Below are 6,000 nucleotides of genomic sequence, written 5' to 3'. Positions count from 1 at the left end.
TTTAAGCTTTATCTCTGATGTGAGCAAACTCAGCTATATTCATAATTAATTGTCTTGATCAAAACCCAACTCCTTACAATTAAGAAACAAACAGAAGGTATGGCATATCAAACAGACTTTCTTCTGCTGTGATCTTACCTAAACACAAAATAAGCTCCTCAGTACTTCCACATTAATAGTAATAATATGCTTTTTTGCCTTCTTTACTTCTTCTTTAAATATTATTACGCATTCCCGTACACAAACCTCTGGTGCTTTACAAACAATAATAAAAATTTACGTAATTGTGTCAAGCATAAGGAGAAGAGGGTGTATGTCCACCTGACTTAAGGAAAGAAATCACAATTGCTGATGTAGGAATTGCCTACTGGGCAGAACAGTAGGAAGCTGTGGGGAAAAGAAGGCAGTTTGAAATCCTGCCTGGCATGCAGTTACACTAATACACTGGCGATGACGTTGACCACTGAGAGATGCTGTTCATTTTTCAAGTGCTGCCAAAACGTATGGCACTTGCTTCTAAAGGCAAAGGTTTTTGGTGAAGATGTCTTCACTCGGACCTTTGTCCTGGATTTGATCTGGCCAGATGACCTTGAAGTACAGAAATGGTGGAGGTTGGCTGCCAAAATCTTTTCCTTTTTGCGAGGGTGTTGAAATGGTGTTCGGCTGAGGGAGGTGTGCTACCCGTGTCCCTCCCTGGGACATGTAGAAGTGACACATTTGGAGATGGAGTGTGCCTGAAATTATTATTGTCACCAGTTCCCCACATGAACACTGCTCAGGTCTCCAATGTATGCTGTAGACGTGGGTGTGACCCGAATGCTAGTCACAGAGGTGGGTGTAGGGAGAAGTGGGGCGTGACGCAAGTAGAAGGACATCGGAACGCGGCACTCGGCAGGTCTAGTGCAGGTCCCCTCCCATCAGTAACGCTTTGCCAGCGTAGGACAGTCACGGCGAGGGTCAGGCATGTGGTCCATAGTGGTAGGAGCTGGACTTTTTTATGCCCTGTCCTCTACAGGGATACGTTAAGGTTACCAGTGTGACACCCAAAACCGGGCACTTGAAATGACTCTCTCTGTCTTCTCTCTGTGTGTCATTTCGGCACTACAATGTGAACTGAATCATCGGACGGGGTTAAGCAGAGCTATGATAATTTATACCTATTATATCTAGGTCCTTTCCATCGTCTGTTGAAGGTCAGTTTATTGCCACAGCTTTCTTCCTCTCCCACTAGATTATAATTCATCAACAGACTCAGGAAGAAATTTGTTATGGTTTTGTTGCTCATAGCGTATTTTCATATATTAATACTTCCTGTGCACGATGCAAATGGCAACCCTCCAAGGCAATACACTGTTGTTTTTTAAGAAGGTCAGTGCTATAATATATGGTGGTATTTTCCTAGACTAATCTGCTTTCTTGCGATCTTTGAATTCTGCGAGACTTGAGCTCGGTAACTCAGACACGAGAAGAGAGAGATGTCAGATCCTCCCGAAGGGAACAAAGAGGTAGGCTTAGCTATCAACTTTTTAATGTGGGGCGAATTAGAGTAACGCAAGAGAAAATAAGCGCAAAGACCAAGGTTAATTAATTACTACTGATAATTAAGCCAGGATTTGTTAATTGATAATGTTTCTTATGGTGGTACCTGAGGAGCAGCCAAGAGCGGAGCCCCGCGCGCCAGGCAGGCAGCTGCCCGTCTCCGAGCCGTGGCAGACGACAATAACACTCCTTAGCGGTGAGACGGACAACGGGAGGCAACTGCGGGAGGCTGGGCGCGGAGCTGCCGCCCTCCTGACAAAAGCTGGTTTGCGATCGCTAGGGCAGGCCTGGCCAAGGGAGCAGCTCTGAGCCGCGGAGACGGAATTTTCGCACGGGTGCCTGCGGACAGAAGCCTGGCATTGGGAAAACAGAGTCTGCCAGTTGCCTCTCATGTCATGTGGGAAATCTTTTCCTGGCTGGGAGATTTAAAACACTTGTAACGGTACGACAGTTCAAAAGGCAACAAATGGTGGCAAGCAGTAATATTTCCCTAGGCAGAGTTTCTAAATATCCTTCCGTTGCAAAATATTTTATTTCAGGCCTACCCTTACCTTGGGATTACTGTTAAGAGAGCCAAAGGTTTTGTTGGTTTATAATTTTACCTACACATTCTTACTGCCCTCTTATTGTTTTACTGGCAATTCTAAAAGTTTAATTGATACCGACAAAGATGACTAGCGTATCTTGATTTATAGCAGAGCCTAAATTTATATTATAAATAACATACATTTCTTGTTCTGTCTGAAAAATAGACAAGACTAGACAATCCTCTTTAATTAACGTTGACAACTCTTTCAAAAGAGCCTGTGAAGCAAGCAAGTCAACAGAACACGAATCAACAGCTCAACCAACAACCAAAAAAGAAAGTTAAGAAAAGTCATTTTTCCTCTTTCAATTTTTACAATGTTGAAATAAATCAAACTGCTCCAATTGATTCTGTTGTTAGTTCTTCTAAAATGCCGATGGAAATAATGTTAATTACCATTTGGTGAAACAACCGGTACATTGAGTTCCTAAATTTGTCGATATTGGTGAAATGAGTATTATACCTTTGTAAGAAAGGCCGAGACATTGGAAACATCTCTGTAGGAGGAAAAGAAAAACTCTGTGGCAAGTTGAGCAGTAACACACAGATCTCTTTCATATCATGTTTCTGGGGCATTTCTTGTTTTTGTAGTTATGAGGGGTCTAAGGGCAAAGACAAGACAAACTTCATAGGTGAAAGATATTTTATTAAAACAACCATCTTAGCTGGGAAAAAAAGGCATTATGTCTTGGGTACTCAAAAACTTCTCTACTTTTTCAATTTATAGTAGTGCATTTAATAAAAGATGCTACTTTCTCCTATAAACCCCATTTTTGTCTGAAATTCAGACATCAAGGATCATTACAATTTTGAAAATGTCATGGAAGACAAAATTTTCTACCAAAGGCTACGGTATAAAGGTGAGATCAAAGTAGTAAATGGAGAGGGGAAATGGATGGGATAAATGCAATGTATCCATTACATGAGTACATTACTATTTTGAAAATCGTACAGGCTTAAATTGTTCTACAACTCAAAACTACATAATTTAATCTTTTATCTGTTGTTTTGGTTGCTATCCACAGGATAAGCAGAATATTTTGTTATTGACAGAAATGTGTCAACTGAAAATGAAATTTTCAAAGAATGATGCATATAGTGGCTATATTTCCATGGTGAAGCTTTTTGCATAGAGTTAATGAAGTGCTTGGGGTCCTAGGGAATAAAAGGTGCTATATAAATGTAAGAAATTATCATTAAAAAGTTTTTCCCTCCAGGCATTTGGGATTTTGCTGTGTGTGTTACGAGGAGGCATTTGCAATCTTCTTGCATTCCAAATGCTTCAGCTTAGACCTGCTCCAACTCTCCCTCTGCAGCTTCAGCTACAAAAAATGTTTATATGAAGAAACACTTTCTAAATTGGTTTCAGTTAATCGTATTTTGCTGCTAACATCAAAGAGCCTGCCTTGGTTTAAGCTTTTTATAACCATTTTGAAGACTAAGAGGAACTAGGTAGCGACCTTCTCTCAAGAGGTTTTCAAATGCTGTTTTCACCGCCATTAGGCCTTGTCTGCATTGGTGGAGAAATAATACAGGACACAGCCAGAATTCCTGGAAACAAAAAGCTGGCTGTGCAATACCTGGCTTAATTTTCAAGAATCGTATCGTATGGTCCTTTACTGGCCACACACATTCCTTCACTGATCTGAGAGTGCCCTGTTGTAGGCTGGTCCTAAAATTTCTATTTCATGCACACATGCAATCTCAGTTTTGCGTCATTTTGTGTATATTTCTCAAGTCTTCTCAATCCAACATGCAACCTTTAAGATCGTCCGCTACTTTTCACATACTGTAAGCACAAGTGGCAAAGCTGGTGGGATGAGAAATCAAAACAAGAGTTCTGACACAACTGGACATCCATCTTTTTGCCGGGCTGCTGTTTTGATGATGCGGTGCCATTATGTATTCCACGAATTCACGCCAAATGTGGATTTTTCTTTGGATCCACAGACTCTGTGGGTCATAAGCATTTTTTAGAGTCCACCTACCACTGCTTATGGAATTGGGCCTTTTAGCTCAAGTAGTAAGTTGAGGCATTAAACAAAGTGCTAGATATCTTTAAACTCTTAATAAAATCATGAGATTTGGCAGCATTAGAACTAAAGTTCAGATTTCCTTATGCTAACCTTTTTACTTGTTCACAAATAGATGTGAAATATAATAAATTGCTGCATCTTCTTCTAGAAGTTAATGCTTTTATAGAATTTGGTGCTTTCCTTCAACTATTAATTGCAGAATTGAAGCAAGAATTGCTGTTGCTTAAACATTATCTGCTAGGGGACAAAATATACATAAGTAAGGGTGATGACCTTAAAATAATTAATACAATACAATTAGTACAATAAAATACACAATATTCAGCGAGAAGCATAGGAGTAGTATTAATATTTGCTTTTTCATGTCTTTATTGTTTGTATTTTGGTAGCATGGAGCACATATGACCAAGAATCTTTGAAGAAATCTGGGCGTTGCATGAGATGCCAATGTTTCTTGTGTTTAAGAGCAGTGGAAAACTGTCCGTACGTGCTCCAAAATATCAGAACTTGATTTTATAAATGTATCTTTTCAGAAAACAAGCTTAATTCTCAGAAGAATAACATTAGCACTCATTAGGGGACCGAGTGCTTTAGGGTACTGTTAATGAAATTCACAGCCTTTTGCCTGTGGGCTATCAGTTTGAATTCAGTCTAACTCAGTGGAGATTAAAAATTGGCCTATTTAATGGCCTTTTAGTCATCTCTAATGAGATGAGTTTGGTGGGTCTCAGTCCCATAACATAAACCATTCACACTGCCTTCTCCTAACTGGCAAGCTCCAGAGAAACCCCTAAATTTAATGGATTCTGGGGAAAATTAATCTCTGGTACCATGAAAAAAAAACCAAAGAAAAGCAAAAGCCTTTATTGACACTAGCTACATGAGTTACGTGAGTTAGTTACATGAGCACTAACAAACACATTATTTTTAAATGTGGAATTTATAGTGATATATGACGTTTTTAAATTAGCAAATCAGCCGAGTGTGTGACATATGTTGCCACACATCTATACAGAATGTAACATGACAAAGACTCCCAAAGGGGATATCTACACCTGTGCATAAGATCACACCAACACATTAAATGTTTAAATGTCCCTGGGATTCAATTCTATCAGAAAAAAATAGGATCAGAACAGCTATCTGGATAGTAACTGCAGTTACAGAAAATGATGCTGAACACAATGACTGCCTAGTCTGTCTCCATTACTTCACAGTGGAGTCAAATGCTTCTCATCTTTTCTTATGGATATTTAACTTAAAAAATATTAAGGAAGTTTCCAGAACCCTCTAGAGAATGTACGCCAGTTTTATTTATCCATATCATGGTGAAACTTTTCCTAATGTCTAACCTAAATTTCTTTCAGTGCACTTTGCAACTGTTGATTTTTGCCCTCTCTGCAGTGAATTTAGTGAACGATGTATTTTTCTCCCCATAGTCTTCTCTAGACTAAAAAATCTCAAGCATTCCTATTTTCAATTAGGGTCGTGACTTTTAAAAAAATTTTTGTTTTTTTTCCTCTTCCCTGTATTCCCTTCTATTGGACTTTTTTGAAAGAACTTTTTCTTGAAATGCAGAGCCCAAATCTGAACATAGTATTACAGCTGAGGCTTTACCAGTATTAAATAGGAGAATTTCTTCGATATGACAGTTCTGTTTACACATCTCTCTCTAGTGCAGCTTTTTTCACAAGTGTGACATTGTTGACGCATGTTCAGTTTGGGATCTGCTCTGATCCCCAGCCCCTTTTCTGAAGACCTGTTGTTTATTCATCTGTTCCCAGTCTTGTAATAGTGCAATTGCTATTTTCCTACTTAAATGTTGAAGTCAGCACTTGT

The sequence above is a fragment of the Pelecanus crispus genome, chromosome 5, assembly GCF_030463565.1.
Source record: "Pelecanus crispus isolate bPelCri1 chromosome 5, bPelCri1.pri, whole genome shotgun sequence".
Lineage (NCBI taxonomy): Eukaryota > Metazoa > Chordata > Aves > Pelecaniformes > Pelecanidae > Pelecanus > Pelecanus crispus.
Note: the sequence above shows the minus strand (reverse complement) of the source record.